At 47.0% G+C, this 22,923-nt stretch overlaps 1 long non-coding RNA gene and 1 pseudogene across 1 annotated transcript; one reads left to right on the forward strand and one right to left on the reverse strand.

The window, feature by feature from the left end:
- Positions 1-22,923, reverse strand: part of LOC123191374 (uncharacterized) — a 96,287-nt pseudogene that overhangs the window by 69,306 nt on the left and 4,058 nt on the right.
- Positions 16,285-16,983, forward strand: LOC123187138 (uncharacterized). Its single transcript, XR_006493838.1, has 2 exons — positions 16,285-16,329; positions 16,449-16,983. It is a non-coding gene; the product is annotated as an uncharacterized lncRNA (long non-coding RNA).

Genomic DNA, 22,923 nt, shown 5'->3' on the forward strand with positions numbered 1-22,923 from the left:
TGGGCATTAATCCTTAGGGCATTTACAACGCTATAAATCAAGCCGCTCGTAAATGTTTGGACCATGTTCGGACACTTTGTGCCCTGCCACTAGTAGAAAACCGGCCTTTTGTCCCGGTTCGTAAGGGCCTTTAGTCCCGGTTCCCGAACCGGGACTAAAGGGTCGTTACTAATACCCTCACCCTTTAGTCCCGGTTCAAACCAGAACCGGGACAGATGGGCCTCCACGTGGCCTGCGCGCCGAGCCCAGGCAGGAGGGCCTTTGGTCCCGGTTGCACTACAAGAAATCTGTTAATCCATGACGGATTTCTCATGACGTTCTCCTGAACCGTCACGGCAACCGTCATGGATCTACAAGATGCGAATGGGCCACAAGACGATAACCCCATTATGATGGACATTGAAGGACCGTCACAAAAACCGTCATGGATTAACGAGATGGGCCTGGTCGGGCCTAACTTTTTTTCTTCATACACCATTCAGACCGTCACGAGTGGCTCCTGCTGTGCGTGCTATTTAGATTGGCCTACATGTCAGTCAAATGCAACAGTGAATAGGAGAAAAAAGTGAAGAGTAAAACGAACAGAGCGCGCGCTAGAAGGGCAATTTTAAGTCCCAAGCGCGGGGAGTGAAAACTTTCGAGCCAGCCCATTTAACTATAGAGTCCACACCACCCTAACCCTAATCGCCCTTTTCTCGTCTCCTCCCATACCCCGCCGCCGCCACTCCACCTTCCCTCCTCACGTCGCTCCCTGTTGCCGCCGGCGGCGCCGGCGTTGAACCATCGTGCGCCAGCCCCCTCCCATCTATCCCACAGCAGACCCCTCCCGTCTACCTCACTCCATGGCCCTTCTGTGTAGATCGCGCCCTCGACCTGCGGCAGCCCAGTCCCGCATCTCGAGCTGATGCGGCCACGGTGGCGGCGGGACTGACTGCCGGGTTTGGAACCCCCTGATGTTGCCGGCGGCGGGCACGGATCCAGCTCCATCCGGTGGCGAGACACACACACGCGCTTCTCCTCGAATGGTCAGCCGCAAATCTGAGACGCACGACGACGCATTGGCCACATCGATTTCAACTGGTGAGTGCAGCTCGGCAAATCGCTTGCTTTTACTTGAGTTCCAGATTTGTACTTTTGTTTGGATTCCATTGCTGGATGTTGGTTCTAGGATTTGTCCATTGCTGCAACTTCAATCTTCACTGGATGGATATATTGCTGGTTGTTAGTACGACAGAGCAAGAAATCCAGTAATGTGAATTAAACCTGCAGGTTCATAACCATCTCTTGTTGATTTCAGGTATTGCTGAAGCTATCCATGAGAACCATTTCCTCTCCTAAGCAATTCCTGCTATAGGAACTGAATATCTCATGAGAAAGTCACGCACAGGGGGTAGTACTCTCCCTCACCCGGCTTTGCTTAACCACACTCTACCGTTTTTTGCTTAACAATTTCTTCTGTTGGCATCACAAAGCATGCATTTCTCATTAGGGAAGCTGAACATTGCATAAACTTCTGAATTTTTTAGCCACATCTTGGCATTATTCTGAACTGAGTCATGACAAGAACACATGACTTGAATTTCTCAGTACACGTCTGCACCATCAATCACAACAAAAAGGAAAAAAACTGTCACATAACACATATATACAACAGAATGTTATTTTACACAGCCTGGCGACTTCACTAGTTAGACGGCTTGTGAATGTGAACTTATATAAATTTTATGTATTGTAGGCAGCTCCTTGCAATGTACAGTGCAGTGCCTGATCTAGTACATATGTTGTTCCAATGGATATGGGCATTTACAACTGATTTGAGATCCTTTCATATAACTACTATCAGTATCACCAGGAGGATAGTTTCTAAAATGAAGCCTACTAGGTAACTATCATAGTGCTGTATCAGATTGCTGGGATGAGTTTGGTCCTCAATATGCTTTACTGCACAACATATTCTTGGCTGCATAAATGTGATTTCCTTTTGTCCTTTTATCAATAATATGCACAAGTGAGTTGTTTTATACCGATGTTATGATACTGAATTGGTGCTCTCGCGAAGACTTCTAAACCAGTTCTGATGTATATTAGGGTGTTATCATGCAATTCTCTATCATGTCATGTTATTCCTGAAGTTAAAGCTCCTTCGTATTTATGTTGCTTTGGTCTCCCATAATTTCTGAAGCATACTGTGTGCTTAGCATGCATGTATCTGATGTTTACTAATTATGGTTTGAATATGACTTGTTCAGTTAACAAATTGATTCTGCATATAACCATAATTTTTACTTATGATGCAGCTAGTACTCTAGATGATTATTGTTTACTATTGTCACTGCTTTAAGATTAACTGGCAGCATAAACTTTGAGTTTCATGTGTAGCTTGTTTTCGCTGACCGGGTCGATGCGCAGCGGCTCAGTGTCATGGATATTGTTAGTTAGTGATGCCATTTTTTGGCGTATTTATATGGCCTTAACTGTTCCTGCTGCAGTACTTGGAGTTCTGTGATGTGTGTTTTGTTACTATCACTTATACGTTAACTTGAGGATTTATAGGTTCTTTAGTTTAGATCAATGTTATTCTCATTCGTAGGCACTGCAAGATTTAAGAATTTTGTACAACATATAGTTCATTTTCATTTTTGTTGTAATTCTCTTATTTTTATGATCTATTCATATGTACAAATATCTAACAAGGTTCTTGTAAATATGTGAGGTAAGATTAGGCAGCGAGCTACTTGGTGCTGCCATCACAATCAGCCACGACATGATAGTTGCCACAAGAGGACCGACGGCAAGAACATGAATAACAACCTCAATAGTTTATATGCTATGTTGATGTAGAATGGATTGTACTGGTTCAAGATGATTTTATAAACTGCTATGTTGTATTTACATACGGATGGCTGCAGACTGGATCAATTATGTAATGTTCTGACACTTTCCATATGCTTCCTCTTGGGCCAAAATTGGCATTTGCATTTGTGAGACACATTATGCTAAAAACATGCTTGGTCAAAATTAGGCAGAAATAAATAGGCTAATGAGGCAGAAATGAATGGGCTAATGCGCTCGTCCAAATTTAAATTGTGCCTAAATTGATGACGAATTTTGTGACGGAAAATATTATCCACGTAGGCAGACATGTCATTCGAACTGGTCAATCAAAATCCTACGTGGCGTTAGTCCATGACGGATTGTTCCCGTCACTGATGTTTGGGCTTGGGCGGGCCTGGCGCAGATCCATGACGGTCAAGAACCGTCAAGGAAGGTATGATGTCAAATTATGACGCGATATACATGACGGATTTCAGGTCCGTCATGTAAGGGCACCCATGACAGTTTTCCACTGATCCACGACGGACTAGATCCGTCATGTATTAACAGATTTCTTGTAGTGTTGGTGGCACCAACCGAGACCAATAGACCTCCACGCGTCAGCATTTCTGTGGCTGGGGTTTTTTGTTTTTTTTGAAAGGGAAGGGGGGTTTGGGGGGTTAATTTAGGTATTTCATATATTGTGTTAGATAGCAAATTAGTAGAGAGAAGTGTCCACTCTTATGTCCGTGCTTGGTCGATGGTACGTACTATATATACATACGTATAGAGAGGACTAGGCACGCTACGTAGCTAGTAAGCAAACGAAAGAAACAGAAGATCGTCATGCACATATATGCATACAGAGAGAAGTGATATCGACCACCTCTCCTTCTCCGAGAGATTGGTCGAACAACAAGTTCTCGTATATCTATCGTCTGACACTACCGGCTACGTATATACAATAATTATCTTTTACAAATATAATCTCTTAAAATATGGACGCCTAGTCCACATAGTATTCTCCGTCTTCAGCGATCACGTGGTCAAGAAAGAATGTCGCCAATTCCTCTTGAATTGCTCGCATGCGATCTGGTGCTAGGAGTTCATTCCGCTGCCGAAACATCTAATTTGAAGAAGGGGGTCAATACACACACACACACACACACACACATATATATATATATATATATATATATATATATATATACATATACATATATATATATGTATATATATATGAATGAATGAATGAAACTCTACACAAATGATGGTAATAAACAAAAGTTGTGAATATTATTTCTTATGCACTTCAAATTGTTTGTCAGAGTACCCGCCCCGCTCACAGGTCGTGTGGCGGATGGACTCACAGATGTAGTATCCACAGAAATCATTCCCTTGTTCCTACCACAACCACTTTACAAGAAATAGAGGTCAATCAAACTTATAAGCAAGAATGCCAAATGGTATTGATGAAACTAGCGCTTGAATCAATAGCTAGGAGACGCGCGGAACATGGTACTATAGTACTTACTTTCGGGTATCTAAGTTGCAGCTCCTTCGGGAGTCCCGGGGATTTTGTGCTGAATTTTCTCCAAACACTGCCATACAAAAGAAAACAATTACTTGATATCACGAAATGAACAAATTTGCTGATATGGTGGATAATGATCGATTTAACTTACTTCTTTAGGATTTTAATCATGTCCGCATACTCCTCGGGATCTTTTCGTCTCGAGTCCAAGACAGTTACTACTCCCTTCTCAAGCCTAATCTCCAGGAGAATATAGTGCAAACTGCGCATGCATGCATAACTCATCAATTACAGTACTATACCTGGACTAATATATAAGGGAAACCGAATATGCACAAGACAACACTCACTTGAAGTTGTAAGGAAAGAGTATTATATCTTTGTGTTCATTTATTTCGAATGATCGTAGCAAGTTGGCCTCGGTTTCTGCGGCATGAGCTTTAACCTGAACTGCATCTATGAGATTTGTGTTAATGAACCCAATATCACCGATTTGTCTTTTCTTCAATTCGGCGATCTTCAATCTGCATAATATAGTGAGGATAATTATAAATACATGCAATGAAAGAGCTGAGCTATATAGAGAGCCTTAATGACAGAAGTAGTAGTACTTACAGACAGTAGCAGGTGACCGTTGTTTTATCGAGGGCTAATTGATTGAAGAACTGATAGAAATCCTCAAATGGAACATGCAACAGTCCAATTCCAACGAGGTCATGCTCCGGTTTAACTCTCACATACAAAGTACTCCTCCCTCCTGACTCTCTGCAGGTTTTCATGTACCAATCATGCAATCTTTGCATCATCGTTGTTAGAGATCTTTCATCTTCGACGAGAGGCTTCCCGTACTCGTATCTTTGTATCTGCACGTCCAGGAAACCAAAATCTACATCGTCGGGCAGGTAATCGTCAGGATTATTATAACCGGGCGCCATCCTCGGATCGACGCTAGGCACATTGAGCGGGGGGCACGATTGCTTTGCTTGTTCGCCGAGCTGGGTAATTTGTTTCCCAGCTTCTCGTCGTTCTTTCAGCCTTTGATTACTGACTGTACTTCCCGACCGCGATGCTTCGACCCATGTCTTTGCAATAATGCGCTCATAGTTGCCTTTCGGCGGAGACTTAGGTGGTTTTGCCAGGGCATCCAGAGTGCGCTTCACTTTCGCCTGATCTAGCTTCTCCTTCGGAGGTGGATTTCTCTTTGCTTTCAACCCTTCAAACCAGTCATCCACCTCGGTTTGCGCGATCCTCGCGTTCTCCTCCACGGTCCTCTCGTATGGTAACTTCTCTGGAGTCTTCAGAGAAGGACCGTATCTGTATTTCCTCCCGCCTCTGGCTGTACTGCTAGACGCCGGCAGAGCAGACGGAGCGGCAGTCTTCTTGACTTGCTTACAAGGCGGAGGAGAAGGACTACGACGCGCCGGAGGAGCTGCCGGAGCGGCGGCGGGTCTCTTCCGCCCTTGCTGACGAGGCGGAGAAGGAGGAGGCTGGCTGCTCGGGCGCGCCGGCGCAGGCGGAGAAGGCGGAGTGCCGCCACGCGCCGGAAAAGGAGCCGGCCGAGGGCCCTGGTCGTCACTCGCCGGAGGAGGAGGCGGTGGAGGAGGCGGAGTGCCCTGACTCGCCGGAGGAGGTGGAGGAGGCGGAGGCGTCCAGTTCGGAAGGTTGATGAGCTGCTTCTGCCATAGGCATGGAGTCTTCAGAGAAGAACCCAGCCGAGTCTCCCCTTCTCCGGTAGGGTGGTCAAGCTGGAGGTCCTCAAATCCCTCCGTTATTTCATCCACCATGACCTTAGCATATCCTTCTGGAATCGGCCGGCAGTGAAAAGTTGCGCCGGGTTCATTAGGAAAAACAGAGCCAATAGCCGCCTTGACCTTCAAATTCATCCATTGCGTCATAAGGTGGCAAATTTGAGCCTCCGTGATAGCATCCACGGGATAGCTGGCAGGAGCCGTCAAGACAAGCTCTGGCTGAAGCAGCTCGGTGGAAGCCACGCTGCTTCTCCGCTGAGATGGCGGGGTAGCTTCAGGGGAAGCTTCGGCAGTTCAGTTGCTGCGATTTGCTTCTCGTTCCTCTATCCCGAGTACCCTTGCTTTAAGCGCCTGCAGTTCGGACTGTTGCACTTGCTTCCTCCTCTCCTGGCTTTTGTAACCGCCTGCGTCCGGTAACCCAAACTTCCAGGGAATGGAGCCTGGCGTGCCTCGTGTCCGTCCGGGGTGCTCAGGATTCCCGAGGGCCTTTGTGAGCTCGTCGTTCTCTCTGTCTGGAAGGAACGTCCCTTCCTGCGCTGCTTTGATATAGTACCGAAGCTTCTTCAAGGGAATGTCACGTTGCTCGTCCGTCCAAATGCACTTCCCTGTTACAGGGTCCAAGGTTCCGCCAGCCCTGAAGAACCAAGTCCAGCAACGGTCTGGCCAGCTCATTGTCTCTGGTTCGATCCCTTTTCGAACCAGATCATTCTCAGCCTTGGCCCACTTAGGACGGGCTACCAGGTAGCCACCTGACCCCGTGCGATCGTGATGCTTCTTCTTCGCAGCATTTTTCTTGTTTGTCTCCGACATCTTCTTACTCTTTTCTGATGTCTTGTGGGCCACAAATGCAGGCCAGTCGTCTCTGATCTTCTCATATATGCCCTTGAATTCTGGTGTCTCTTTTTTGTCGACAAACCTATTCAGGTCTTTCTTCCACCTCCTGAATAGGTCTGCCATCCTCTTAAGAGCAAAAGACTTGATTAATTCCTCTTTAACTGGCTTCTCCGGATCATCCTCTGGCGATAGGGTGAAATTTGTCATCAGCTCATTCCAAAGATCATTTTTTTGCATATCATTGACGTAAGACACCTCAGGGTCTTCAGTAGCCGGCTTGAACCATTGTTGGATGCTAATCGGGATCTTGTCCCTAACCAGAACCCCGCACTGAGCAACAAATGCCTTCTTTGTTCGGATGGGTTCAGTAGGTTGGCCGTCGGGCGCGATTGCTATGATCTCAAACCTTTCATCCGACCTCAACTTTCTCTTCGGGCCTCGTCTCTTTACCTCAGTTGTGCTCGATCCGGAGGGATAGAAAAAAGAACAAAGACTTAATTAATATGTGTACATACCAAAACAATGAATGCATCAATTGGCTAGTCAGCACAGGCTTAACTAATATATATACCTGGCCGGACTCGGTTCGGTCACCGGAGCCGTCATCACGGTCTCCTTCTTGCACCAGCATTGGGTCACCGGAGCCGTCCTCACGTTCTTCTTCTTGCACCAGCATTAGGTCACCAGAGCCAGCTTCTTCACCCTCTTCTTCTAGAGTACCATCGGTGTCGTTGAGATACAACGAGACGGCAACAATTCCTTCTGCGATTATGTCCCTCAACATCGCTTCTTTTGCTTCGTCTCGGGTGGTGTCCATAGTTTCTACAAATATTTAAAACATGGCAATTATTATTCAAACATGACAGATGGATATATTAGTGGCAAACGTAGAAGGTTCTAGCTAATCATAGTAAGGAATCATATATATTAATTAGTGGCCTCGACGCTGCTTCTCTAGGGTTTGGGGTGGCCTCGACAACGCTTCAAGGGCTTGGGGTGGCTATCGGGGAGGTTGCCTAGTGTCAAAGGATTCAACAAAAGTTCAGCAAGAACCCGCGTTCACGATAAAAAAAGAGGAAGAAGAAGAAAAAAAGAGGAGAAGAAAAAAAAGAGGGTCGCCGAACGGTAGAGGAAACCCTAAATAGCAAGTATCGTGGGTGTGAGATACAAGTGGCCGTCGGTGTCGGACACTACATCCACGTCCCACAAGTGACGTGGGCGTCGAAGCCCGCGTCACTTGTGGGACATGGATGTAGTGTCCGACACCGACGGCCACATGATCTCACACCGACGATACTTGCTATTTAATTAGGGTTTCCTCTACCGCTCGGCGACCCTCGTTCACGATAAAAAAAGAGGAAGAAGAAGAAAAAAAAGATGAGAAGAAAAAAAAGAGGAGAAGAAAGAATAGAGGAGAAGAGATTCTCCTCTATTCTTTCTTCTCCTCTTTTTTCTTCTTCTTCCTCTTCTTTTTTTATCCTCTTCTTCCTGTCATGTTCGACGACCCTCGTTCCCGATAAAAAAAAGAGAAAGAAGAAGAAAAAAAAGAGGAGAAGAAAGAATAGAGGAGAAGAACTCCTCTATTCTTTCTTCTCCTCTTTTTTTCTTCTTCTTCCTCTAATTCTTTTTTATCCTCTTATTCCTCTCATGTTCCACGACCCTCGTTCCCGATAAAAAAAAGAGGAAGAAGAAGAAAAAAAAGAGGAGAAGAAAGAATAGAGGAGAAGAACTCCTCTATTCTTTCTTCTCCTCTTTTTTATTCTTCCTCTTCTTTTTTATCCTCTTCTTCCTCTCATGTTCGACAACCCTCGACCCCGATAACATTTTTTTCCTCGATAACATTTTTTTCTCCGAGAGAGTTAGTGTTCCCAAGTGAACCGGAGGGGGATTGGTCATATCGGATTCGTCATATTTTCTACGAATGTTATATATACATACATCCATTGATATCATTCCATACATACATAGACATCTACATTATATATGAACAAAAAAATATCAAAATTCATCATACATACATCTATAGTATATATGAAAAAAAATTATAAACTTTCTCCCCAACTCATACATACATACATATATTTTGCAAATGAGCTATATTTTGCAAAGGAGCAGGGGGAAGGAAGGAAGGGGGGGAGGATGGGGCGGTAGCTACCTCTCCTGGCGGGATCGGGGAGGACACGAGGGCGGCCGGCGTCGGGGGCGACGGCGATGAGGACGGGCCTTGTGCTGCCCCGCGCCCAAATGTTTAGTCCCACCTCGCTAGTTGAGAGGGAGCCGCACCTGTTTATAAGGTGCGGTGCGCCTTATCTCTCGAGCTCCTCTCTAAAGCAGGCTTTCGGGCCTAACCGTTCAATGTGTGCCTGTGGGCCTACTGGGCCTCCCACGGGCCTGAATCCTGGCCCATGGTAGGGTTTCTAGTTGTATTCAGGCCGTGGGCCCTAGTAGGTGGCATTTTTTTGTTTTTTTTTCTACTTAGAACTAAATACTTAAAGTTTTGTAGTGATTTCTTTTTTATTTTAGGTCACAAAAATTATAAACTTTCTGTTAGTGCCATTAGTTTTCAAATTTGAATAGTTAAAAATTGAATTCTTTGAAATTTGTGTGAATCACAAGTTTGTGATTAACTTTAATAAAAAAAATTAACGTAGATGCACCTACTCGTCTGTTTTCAAATGAACTCTAAAATACTTGGCATAACATACTCGTCTGTTACAAATTTGGCATGATATCATCATAATAGTTGCGGGAGAAAGTCTTCACTTTTTCTTCGCTTGTGTCATTTGCTTATTGCGTTGTAACCATGGATAATCTTCAGCGTTTATCAGGATGCTTGGGTTAGCCTTGACATTGAAGGGAGGAATTTCATGAAACCTTTCATAATCTTCAGACATGTCTATCTTGCCATCCACTCCCCTGATATCCCTTTTTCCTGAAAGAACTATGTGGCGCTTTGGCTCATCATATGATGTATCCGTTTCCTTATCTTTTCTTTTTCTCGGTCTGGTAGACATGTCCTTCACATAGATAACCTGTGCCACATCATTGGCTAGGACGAACGGTTCATCAGTGTACCCAAGATTTTTCAGATCCACTGTTGTCATTCCGTATTGTGGGTCTACATGTACCCCGCCTCCTGACAGATTGACCCATTTGCACTTAAACAAAGGGACCTTAAAATCTTGTCCGTAGTCAAGTTCCCATATGTCCACTATTTAACCATAATATGTGTCCTTTCCCTTCTCGGTTGTTGCATCAAAGCGGACACCGCTGTTTTGGTTGGTGCTCTTCTGATCTTGGTCAATCGTGTAAAATGTATTCCCATTTATCTCGTATCCTTTGTAAATCAATACAGTCAAAGATGGTCCTCTGGACAACAAGTAAAACTCATCACAAACAGTGTTGTCACCTCTGAGACGTGCTTCCAACCAACTGCTGAAAGTCCTGATGTGTTCACATGTAATCCAGTCGTCGCACTGCTCTGGGTGTTTGGAGCGCAGACTGTTCTTGTGTTCATCGACATACGGGGTCACCAAGGTAGAGTTCTGTAGAACTGTGTAGTGTGCTTGAGACCAAGAATGCCCGTCCCTGCATATTATTGAGTCCGCTCCTAGCGTGCCTTTTCCAGTCAGTCTCCCCTCATACCGCGATTTAGGGAGACCTATCTTCTTAAGGCCAGGAATGAAGTCAACACAAAACCCGATGACATCCTCTGTTTGATGGCCCATGGAGATGCTTCCTTCTGGCCTAGCGCGGTTACGGACATATTTCTTTAGGACTCCCATGAACCTCTCAAAGGGGAACATATTGTGTAGAAATACGGGCCCCGGAACGACAATCTCGTCGACTAGATGAACTAGGACATGCGTCATGATATTGAAGAAGGATGGTGGGAACACCAGCTCGAAACTGACAAGACATTGCGCCACATCACTCCTTAGCCTTGGTACCATTTCTGGATCGATCACCTTCTGAGAGATTGCATTGAGAAATGCACATAGCTTCACAATGGCTAATCGGACGTTTTCCAGTAAAAGCCCCCTCAATGCAACCGGAAGCAGTTGCGTCATAATCACGTGGCAGTCATGAGACTTTCGGTTCTGGAACTTTTTCTCTGGAATATTTATTATTCCCTTTATATTCGACGAGAAGCCAGTCGGGACCTTCATACTGAGCAGGCATTCAAAGAAGATTTCTTTCTCATCTTTCGTAAGAGCGTAGCTGGCAGGACCTTCATACTGCTTCGAAGGCATGCCGTCTTTTTGGTGCAAACGTTGGAGGTCCTCCCGTGCCTCGGGTGTATCTTTTGTCTTTCCATACACGCCCAAGAAGCCTAGCAGGTTCATGCAAAGGTTCTTCGTCACGTGCATCACATGGATTGAAGAGCGGACCTCTAGGTCTTTCCAGTAGGGTAGGTCCCAAAATATAGATTTCTTCTTCCACATGGGTGCGTGTCCCTCAGCGTCATTCGGAACAGCTAGTGCGCCGGCACCCTTTCCAAAGATTACGTGTAAATCATTGACCATAGCAAGTACGTGACCACCGGTACGCATGGCGGGCTTCTTCCGGTGATCTTCCTCGCCTTTGAAATGCTTGCCTTTCTTTCGACATTGATGGTTGGTCGGAAGAAATCGACGATGGCCCAAGTACACGTTCTTCCTGCATTTGTCTAGGTATATACTTTCAGTGTCATCTAAACAATGTGTGCATGCGTGGTATCCTTTGTTTGTCTGTCCTGAAAGGTTACCGAGAGCGGGCCAATCGTTGATGGTCACGAACAGCAACGCCTTTAGGTTAAATTCCTCCTGTCCGTGCTCATCCCACGTACGTACACCATTTCCATTCCACAGCTATAAAAGTTCTTCAACTAATGGCCTTAGGTACACATCAATGTCGTTGCCGGGTTGCTTAGGGCCTTGGATGAGAATAGGCATCATAATGAACTTCCGCTTCATGCACATCAAAGGAGGAAGGTTATACATACATAGAGTGACCGGCCAAGTGCTGTGATTGCTGCTCTGCTCCCCGAAAGGATTAATGCCATCCGCGCTTAAAGCAAACCATACGTTCCTTGGGTCCTTTGCAAACTCATCCCAGTACTTTCTCACAATTTTTCTCCACTGCGACCCGTCAGCGGGTGCTCTCAACTTCCCGTCTTTCTTACGGTCCTCACTGTGCCATCGCATCGACTTGGCATGCTCTCCGTTTCTGAACAGACGTTTCAACCGTGGTATTATAGGAGCATACCACATCACCTTCGCAGGAACCCTCTTCCTGCGGGGATCACCGTGAACATCACCAGGGTCATCTTGTCTGATCTTATACCGCAATGCACCGCATACCGGGCATGCGTTCAGATCCTTGTATGCACCGCGGTATAGGATGCAGTCATTAGGGCATGCATGTATCTTCTCCACCTCCAATCCTAGAGGGCATACGACCTTCTTTGCTGCGTATGTACTGTCGGGCAATTCGTTATCCTTTGGAAGCTTCTTCTTCAATATTTTCAGTAGCTTCTCAAATCCTTTGTCAGGCACAGCATTCTCTGCCTTCCACTACAGCAATTCCAGTACGGTACCGAGCTTTGTGTTGCCATCTTCGCAATTGGGGTACAACCCTTTTTTGTGATCCTCTAACATGCGATCGAACTTCAGCTTCTCCTTTTGACTTTCGCATTGCGTCCTTGCATCGACAATGACACGGCGGAGATCACCATCATCGTGCACATCGTCTGGTTCCTCTTGATCTTCAGCACCTTCACCCGTTGCAGCATCATTGGGCACATCGTCCGGTTCCTCTTGATCTTCACCAGCTCCCCCCGTTGCAGCATCACGGTATTCAGGGGGCACGTAGTTGTCATCGTACTCTTCTTCTTCATCGTCTTCCATCATAACCCCTATTTCTCCGTGCCTCGTCAAAACATTATAATGTGGCATGAAACCCTTGTAGAACAGGTGGGTGTGAAGGATTTTCCGGTGAGAGTAGGACTTCGTATTCCCACAATCAGGGCATGGACAACATATAAAACCATTCTGCTTGTTTGCCTCAGCCGCATCGAGAAACTCATGCACGCCCTTAATGTACTCGGTGGTGTGTCTGTCACCATACATCCATTGCCGGTTCATCTGCGTGCATTATATATAATTAAGTGTCCAAATTAATAGAAGTTCATCATCACATGCATTAAAAGCAAAGTACATACATAGTTCTCATCTAACAACATATAGCTCTTCAGAGCATCTAATTAATTAAACCATACATTGAAACTATGTAAAACATTTTAATGCGAAAACAAAGGCGATCATAATCGCAACCAAGGTGACAATTGATCCAACGGCATAATGATACCAAGCCTCGGTATGAATGGCATATTTTCTACTCTTTCTAATCTTCAAGCGCATTGCATCCATCTTGATCTTGTGATCATCGACGACATCCGCAACATGCAACTCCAATATCATCTTCTCCTTCTCAATTTTTTTTATTTTTTCCTTCAAGAAATTGTTTTCTTCTTCAACTAAATTTAACCTCTCAATAATAGGGTCGGTTGGAATTTCCGGTTCACATACATCCTAGATAAATTAAATCTATGTCACGTTGGTCCGCATAATTATCATAAACAATAAATGAACCAATAGTTATAAAGATTAATATATATACCACATCCGAATCATAGACAGGACGAGGGCCGACGGGGGCGGATACAAAAACCATCGCACTATATAAGATGCAATAGTAAAAGTAAGAAAATGATACAAGTATCTATCTAAACATGCAAGTAAGAATATTTTCCCTTTCAGAAAGAAGATAAGAGCAAGAGGCTCACCACGGTGGTGTCGGTGATGAGATCGGCGCGGGTGATCGACGGCAGTGAAGACAGGGGTGGGGCGTGACGGACCGCTAAATCTAGACAAATCTCGAGGAAAATGGAGCTTTGAGGTCGAGCTTCGAGAGGAGAAAGCTTAACTAGTGTGGCTCGGGCATTTCATCGAACACCTCATGTGCATAGGAGGTGAGCTAGAGCACCTAAAGCCCCTCCTCTCGCCGGCCCAGAAAAACAGAGCACTGAGTGCTCTGCTCCGGCGTGAGGGGTTTATATAGGCTGGACCACTGGTCCCGATTCGTGGCATGAACCGGGAATAAATGGGAGCATTTGGTCCCGGTTCATGCCACCAACCGGGACCAATGATGGTGGGCCAGGAGCGAGGCCCATTGGTCCCGGTTGGGACGAACCGGGACCAAAAGGTCCAGACGAACCGGGACCAATGGCCCACGTGGCCCGGCCGGCCCCCTGGGCTCACGAACCGGGTCCAATGCCCCCATTGGTCCCGGTTCTGGATTGAACCGGGACTAATGGGCTAACCCACCCTGGACCATTGCCCCCTTTTCTACTAGTGTGCAATTAGTAGTATAGATCCGAATAGCACATACCCCTCATTAATGACGGTCCATTGAGTCCCACACGTTCGTGATGAGCCTTAACACTAACGGGCCTCTACTACGGCGTCAGTGATATTAATTTATGGGCTCAGTAAAATGGTTATCATCGACCAGTCTAAAAACTAGTTGGGCAGTGGTAGCTTTTCCCGATGATAAAAAAGGACCAAAGGTAATCACTGACCAACCACTATATTTGACACGTCTGTGTAGTCCATTCAAACCAGACCCTCTATCTTTTCCACCGGTTGGTACTACGTAGTTCCTTGTCTGATATTTTCAATCATTCATTGCCCCTCGACAATGGAAACCCTCACTGCCCATGACTGTTGCCGGCCACAAGTATTCTTTCCTCTTTTACTTCTGCTTTGTCCCAGCTCCGTCGGCCCGAGATAGTCTGGTGTCGCGGTTCGGCACCTTGCGGCGCAAAGATGCAGATCGGCCATTGCCCGGTGCCACCATCACCACACTCGTCGATGCCGCCGCCATCCTGTCCCGTCATCTTTTGGATCTGATAATTGCATTCCGCCCCGTCGAACGTCGCGTCTGGCATGTGCTTCGGCATTCCTCGGTCACAGCCGCAGCCACCATGGTGAGCTTTGTTTCTTTCTATTAGTGTTCAAATTTGAAGTTAGCTATGCATCTTGTGGATGATTGATTATTATTACGCTATAAATTTGTATGTTAGTTTATTATGCAAATAAGCATGTTATTTGTGCGCATTAAGACTAGATTTCGAACCTTATGGCCTGATTACGAATATTTTATTTGTATCACGACGATGAAAGGCATGACTAGTTGACTACAAAGGTTTTATTCATATCACCCATGGTGAAAAATCTGAAAATATATGTCTTTGTAACTTTGTGCAAATGATTTCCTACATAGCTTAAACAAACTAGTATGTGATATTGCTTGGGTGATATCTGAGACAAGTAATAGCTACTATGTATTGTATTTTTTGTCTTCACATTAATATTACACTTTATACTATCACTTTTATTAATATGTATTTAGCTATCAAGTATAGCAAATAAACATGTTCCATGTTTTGAGCCTGTCACTGATAAAGATGTCTTCACTAACCCAGAGGCGCAAAAGGGCCCTTGCGCATCAGTGATGATATAATTTGACCGAACAGTGTTGTTCGCGCCTGTAGTGGTGAATGTTTTGCATCAAACGTCCGTAAACTGGTCTCCACATCTGAATTCCCGCAATCCGGAAGCAAAGCCGGGTATGTATATGGGTGTCCGGACCTCTACCATGCATGCGTCCGACATCCCCAGCCCACACAAAACCATTTCTCTTGTTCCACTCCAACAGCCACTCGACTCTCCCTGCCGCATTCATGCTGGTCTAGAGCGGGCGTGACCTGTCACTGGCTCATTGCCAGCCGAACGGTGCGACATTGATGTTTGTTGTGTTAGTTGTGTGCATCTTAGCTATACAGAGGCCGGGTATCGCTCATCATGCATTGTATCCAATTCATGCTACATTTTAAGTTAGTAAAAGAATCATTTATGATAATAAAAACTAGATAATTACCGCATTGGATTGATCCATGATACAGATATTCTAATCTCCAGATGCATGCGATGCAACTAGAAAACTGTACTTGTTCTCCAGATATTGCTCGTTGCCGTCACAATGCAATGGAACAGTACCCCTAACTACAAATTGCTATGGATATATAGGTCGCAAAGTGAGGATACACAGATATTCCACACGTCCATCTCCTGTCATTTCTGCAATCGATCGAGCCAGAGAATTCCTGCAAATAAACCACTTCACATTGTCGATTGATCATGCTAGTTGCATATCTGATCTTGCTAGTGGCGAAGATCTACACAGAAGAGCAGTATACTACTGTATGCCAAGTTGCCAACCCGCTATAAATATCACAACTCCACCGCATTGAGAAAACATCCAACTTAGCTCAAGATTAAACACAATTAAGCAAAGGTACTTCAGGTTCGATCCAAGAATATTCCAAGTCATTCATCCTTCGGATTCCTCTGTGTTCTAATTTGTATCTTTTCCGTAAGCCCATTTCCTCAATTTTTGGATTCTTTGCCACGCAGATCTATACCACGACTTCTGAAGCATGAAGGCGGCTGCGGTCCTTGTGTTGGTCCTACTGGTGATTACATCCTCTGCTGCTGCAGCTCCGGCCAGGATATTGGCTGGAGATGACGGGCAGCAGACAGGCGAAATGGTGAAGAAGATGGAGGTGAACGTACTTACCGGTCTGCCATGTTCTGACTACGGTTGCCATACCCGCAACAGAAACAAATCCCCCTGAAACTGAGGTTTAAAAAGTGTGCTTACAGTTCGTCATAGCTCAATGAAGAATTATCTGTGCCAATGACGGATCCGAAAGTACTTAAGTGAAAGGTTTATATATGAATAAACAGACCGTTGCTCTACAAGAAAAAAGGTAGTTTCTCAATGAACCGAGAAAAAAGCGGTGTTTCGGTGAAGTATACTACATGAAAGTAGTATAACTGGCAACTATTGTGCCAGAAAGGATATAATATCATGTACGTAATTTCCTTGCATTAAAAAATGCATGATGTATTATGTATACATTCGGATTGTAAGTGTATTATGAATACCTGGGATTGTAGAGTCTGAACTTGTGGCACTCGGGTGCTGGTGCCCGATATGCAAAAGTAATTTACTAATTTGAAAAGTTCAACAACAACAAAAAAACCTTGAAAATACATACATACCAGATGTTGTACCGTAGCGAACCAACCTGTGATTGGATGGTTAGAGGGTAAATATCAAGATGATATGCCGACTCAGTCTCTCGAAGGTGTTCATAGTGGTAGGGTGTACATGTGCGTGTTCATAAGGATGAGTGTATGCGGTGTATGTATGAGTGTTTGCGTCTGTACTGTGTTAAAAAAAGATGTTGTAGCTGTATACCATGTTTTCTGAAGAAGTACCTGGCAGCGTTTTTTTTTTGCGAAAAACTTTCGATCTATTCATCTTCAATAATGGCAGTACAACGAACACCAGAAATAATAAAAATTACATCCAGGTCCGTAGACCACCTAGCGACGACTACAAGCACTGAAGCGACCCGAAGGCGCGCCGCTGTCATCGCCCCTCCCTCGTCGTAGTCGGGCACAACTTGTTGTACAACTTGTTGTAGTAGACAGTTGGGAAGTCGTCGTGCTAAGGCCGCATAGGACCAGCGCACCAGAACAGCAACCGCCGCCGATAAAGGATAACGTAGATCAAAAGGATCCAATCCGAAGACACACGAACATAGACAAAAAGCAACCAGATCCGAGCAAATCCACCGAGGATAGATCCGCCGGAGACACACCTCCACACACCCACCAATGATACTAGACGCACTACTGGAACGGGGGCTAGGCGGGGAGAACTTTATTCCGGAGCAGGACACAAATCCTAACAAATCTGAAAGGAACGACTAACAACGGAGCCCTCTCGCCGGCCCTTGCCATGATCCACCTCGCCTCCATGGCTCTAGGGCCACCGGAGACGAGGCAGACCTGCAGCGGAGCCGGCAAGAGGCACAAACCCTAACTTTTTTGGTGGAGGAGGAGGAGGCGGTTCATGTGAGCGACTTTTTCGGTTACCGTTACCTGGCAGCGTATTGTTGACGAAAACCAAATTCAAGACTATGCAAGTAATTACTGTTTATTAGTTTTCTATAATTTGTTTTTTTTTGGCCTGAGATGAATGGAAGTTTATTCATGTGCTAAACTTTTTATACGGATAAAAATGTAGGTCAACTTTGTTTAATATAAATAGTTACGGAATTTTCTGGCTTTTTCTGTAAGTAATAAATTATTTTTTCCTTATCAGATGCACCTGCGCTCGAGTGCATCAGGGTATTACCCTTGGATTGTATACGTATTACGGTACGAAAATGGCTAGCAATTCGTAGTATAATCAATAATTACACAGCCACTCAAGATTGCACAGGACTGGCCTAAAATTACAAGAAAAATAAGGTTGGCTTTCATGTGGTTTATTTAGAGCATCCAATAGAAGATGTAGATGCAAAAATACCTAATTTTTGCATCACCGAGGCCCCAAAACCACTCTCCAACAGATGATGTAGAGGCAAATTTTATTACATTTTCGTCCCTCGAAAATGTAAAATACAACACATCGCGTTACAAATTTGTATCTCCGGCTGCAGGAGATGCAAAAGCCAACCACCAACCGCTGTTCATTTCATTTCCCCCACCCCATTCTTCTTCCTCCCGCCACCTTGCCATCGCCCCGTGATTCGGCGGCCGCCCATCGCAGCGCGCCGCCGCTACCCCGCGACAGATCTGCCATCTCCTATGCCCCCGCCGCCAATCCTGCCGCGTTTCGACCGCTGCCCTCCAACCGACGCCGCAAATCGATAGATTTTCCACCCGCCGCTGCCCCGCGATCCGCCCGCTGCCCGCCACTCAATTCGGCTTTGTAGCCTTATCCGCCGCTGCCGCAGCCTCCGTTGTCGCCTCAACCTCTCCCTCACTGCCGCGTCGCCGCCCCGCCGCAGCCTTCGCCAACCACCACCATGTCGCCTCCCTGCCGTCGCCAACTGAGGGAGTCCTGGATTAGGGGGTGTTCGGCTAGCCGGACTCCAGGACTATGAAGATACAAGATAGAAGACTCCGTCCCGTGTCCGGAAGGTTCTTTCCTTGGCGTGGAAGGCAAGCTAGGCGTGCGGATATTCAAGATCTCCTACCAATGTAACCGACTCTGTGTAACCCTAACCCTATCCGGTGTCTATATAAACCGGAGGGTTTTAGTCCGTAGGACGAACATTCATTATTCATCATCACAACCATAGGCTAGCTTCTAGGGTTTAGCCTCCTTGATCTCGTGGTAGATCTACTCTTGTACTACCCATATCATCAATATTAATCAAGCAGGAGTAGGGTTTTACCTCCATCGAGAGGGCCCGAACCTGGGTAAAACAAAGTGTCCCCTGTCTCCTGTTACCATCCGACCTTGACGCACAGTTCGGGACCCCCTACCCGAGATCCGCCGGTTTTGACACCGACATTGGTGCTTTCATTGAGAGTTCCTCTGTGTCGTCGCCTTTGGGTCTGATGGCTCCTTCGATCATCAGCAACGACGGGGTCCAGGGTGAGACTTTTCTCCCCGGACAGATCTTCGTCTTCGGCGGCTTCGCTCTGCGGGCCAATTCCCTTGGCCATCTGGAGCAGATCGAAAGCTATGCCCCTGGCCATCAAGTCAGGTTTGGAAGCTTAAACTACACGGCGGATATCCGAGGAGACTTGATCTTCGACGGATTCGAGCCACAGCCAAGCGTGCCGCACCATCTCGAGGGACATGATATAGCTCTGCCCCCGAATAGTGCCCTGGAGGCCGCACACGCTCCGGCCCCGACCCTCGATTCGGAGCCCGTTGCGTTCGTTGAGGATGAACGGTTGGACGTCACCTCAGGGGCTGCGATCTCAAAGGCGATCGAGCCGAACGACAGCCCCGCACTCCGCATGGCCCATGACTCCGAGGAGCCGGACTCCTCCCCGAGTCCGGAAACTCCCTTGCCCCTGCCGATCGAATCAGATTGGGCACCTGTAATGGAGTTCACTGCCGCGAATATTTTTCAGCATTCACCCTTCAGTGATATACTGAACTCTCTCAAGTCTCTCTCTTTGTCAGGAGAGCCCAGGCCGAACTATGGCCTGCGAGGTTGGGATTCGGACGACGAAGAAATTCAAAGCCCGCCCACCACCCACTTAATAGCCACTGTCGACGACTTAACCGACATGCTTGACTTCGGCTCCGAAGACTTCGACGGCATGGACGACGAAGGAGGAGACGAACAAGAATCAGCACCTGTAGGGCGCTGGACTGCCACCTCGTCATATGACATATACATGGTGGACGCTCCGAAAGACGGAGATGGCGATGGAACAGCGGAGGATGGCACCTCTAGAAAGCCTCCCAAACGCCGGCGTCAGCGGCGCCGCTCTAAATCTCGCCAAAGCAAGAACGATGATTCCGGCACAGGGGATAATACTACCCCGGATAGCGCCGAAGAGCACCAAGCCCAGCACGACTCGGCACAGGAAGATGAAGAATCCATCCCTCATAAGAGGGCAGCAGAAGAAGAGGTCGAGGATGATAACTATATGCCTTCCTCCGAAGACGAGGCAAGCCTTGGCGACGATGAATTCGTCGTACCATCAGACCCTGCCGAGCAAGAGCATTTTCAACGCAGGCTTATAGCCACGGCGAACAGCCTAAATAAAAAGCAGCAACAGCTTAAAGTTGATCAAGATTTGCTAGCTGACAGATGGACAGAAGTCCTTGCGGCCGAAGAGTATGAACTCGGACGCCCCTCCAAGAATTATCCTAAGCGCAGGCCGCTCCCCCTATCCGAGGAGGAAGCACAAGACATGGCAGATCGGCCACCTCGTGGCCGCGACAGAAAAACATGCCGAACAACCAAACAAGCCATGCCCTGCCGCCGCTTTACCAAGGCACGGGAAAACGAGCCAAACTTACGGGACGTGCTGGAGGATAAAGCAAGGCAAACAAGATCGATCTATGGATCGCGCGGACACCCAAACTTTCAGTCCGCACAACGTAAATCCGGCCGGGCCGAACACAACAAGCACAGCTCTGCCGAGCTGCGTAAGGACATAGCCCAGTACAGGGGTGCCGCACACCCGTTATGCTTCACAGACGAAGTAATGGATCATAAAATCGCAGAGGGTTTCAAACCCATCAACATAGAATCGTACGATGGTACGACAGATCCGGCAGTCTGGATCGAGGATTATCTCCTTCATATCCACATGGCACGTGGTGACGAACTACACGCCATCAAATACCTCCCACTCAAGCTTAAGGGACCAGCCTGGCATTGGCTTAACAGCTTGCCTGCAGATTCGATCGGTTCTTGGGATGACCTGGAAGCCGCATTCCTTGACAACTTCCAGGGCACCTATGTGCGACCGCCGGACGCCGATGACCTAAGCCACATAATCCAGCAGCCAGACGAATCGGCCAGGCAGTTTTGGACACGGTTCTTAACAAAGAAAAATCAGATAGTCGATTGTCCGGATGCGGAGGCCCTAGCGGCCTTCAAGCATAATATCCGCGACGAATGGCTGGCCCGGCACCTAGGACAGGAAAAGCCGAAATCCATGGCAGCCCTCACGACACTCATGACCCGCTTTTGCGCGGGCGAAGACAGCTGGCTAGCTCGTAGCAACAACCTATCGAAGAAAACCGGCAATCCGGACAACAAGGACAAAAGTGGCAGGTCACGTCGAAGTAATCAAAAGCGCCGCGTTAGCAGCGACAGCAATGAGGATACGGCAGTAAATGCCGGATTCAGAGGCCATAAATCCGGTCAGCGGAAGAAGCCATTCAAAAAGAATAACCAGGGCCCATCCAGTTTGGACCAAATACTCGACCGCTCGTGCCAGATTCATGGCACCCCCGAAAGGCCAGCCAATCACACCAACAGAGACTGTTGGGTGTTCAAGCAGGCAGGCAAGATAAATGCCGAACATAAAGACAAGGGGCTAGATAGCGACGACGAGCAGGAGCCCAGGCCGCCGAACAACAAAGGACAGAAGGGGTTTCCCCCACAAGTGCGGATGGTGAACATGATATACGCAACCCACATCCCCAAAAGGGAGAGGAAGCGTGCACTACGGGACGTATACGCGATGGAGCCAGTCGCCCCAAAGTTCAACCCATGGTCCTCCTGCCCGGTCACTTTCGATCGAAGGGACCACCCCACTAGCATCCGTCACGGCGGTTTCGCCGCATTGGTTCTCGACCCAATAGTCGACGGATTTCATCTCACAAGAGTCCTCATGGACGGCGGCAGTAGCCTGAACCTGCTTTATCAGGATACAGTGCGGAAAATGGGCATAGATCCATGAAGGATCAAGCCAACAAGGACGACCTTTAAAGGCGTCATACCAGGTGTAGAGGCCAATTGCACAGGCTCTATAACACTTAATGAGGTCTTCGGATCGCCGGATAACTTCCAAAGCGAAGAGTTAATCTTCGACATAGTCCCGTTTCGCAGTGGCTATCACGCCCTGCTTGGACGAACCGCATTTGCTAAATTCAATGTGGTGCCGCACTACGCATATCTCAAGCTCAAGATGACAGGCCCTCGAGGCGTAATCACGGTCAGCGGAAACACCGAACGCTCCATCCGGATGGAGGGGCACCCGGCGGCACTCGCAGCGGAGGTTCAGAGCAGCCTTTTAAGGCAACTCTCCAGTCCGGCCGCTAAAAAGCCGGACAATGCAAAGCGCGCCCGGAGCAACCTGCAGCAAGACCAACTGGCGCGTTTGGAGCAAGCGTAGCAATGCGGCCCCAACCCTGGCCATAGCTTCATAGCAGAGCTAGTACCTAGAGTACACAACTACGCCCTTAAAATTCCATGGGCACAGGGGAAGGGGCATATTCCTGGCATGCTTACAGTACGGCGTCAAACGCACTAGGGGCTGCAGGATTCTTTTTTTTTACTTTCAGGACTCCAAATTCTGGACAACCCGTTCAGCGACAACGCCGCAC

Source organism: Triticum aestivum, chromosome 2A (genome assembly GCF_018294505.1).
Source record: "Triticum aestivum cultivar Chinese Spring chromosome 2A, IWGSC CS RefSeq v2.1, whole genome shotgun sequence".
NCBI lineage: Eukaryota > Viridiplantae > Streptophyta > Magnoliopsida > Poales > Poaceae > Triticum > Triticum aestivum.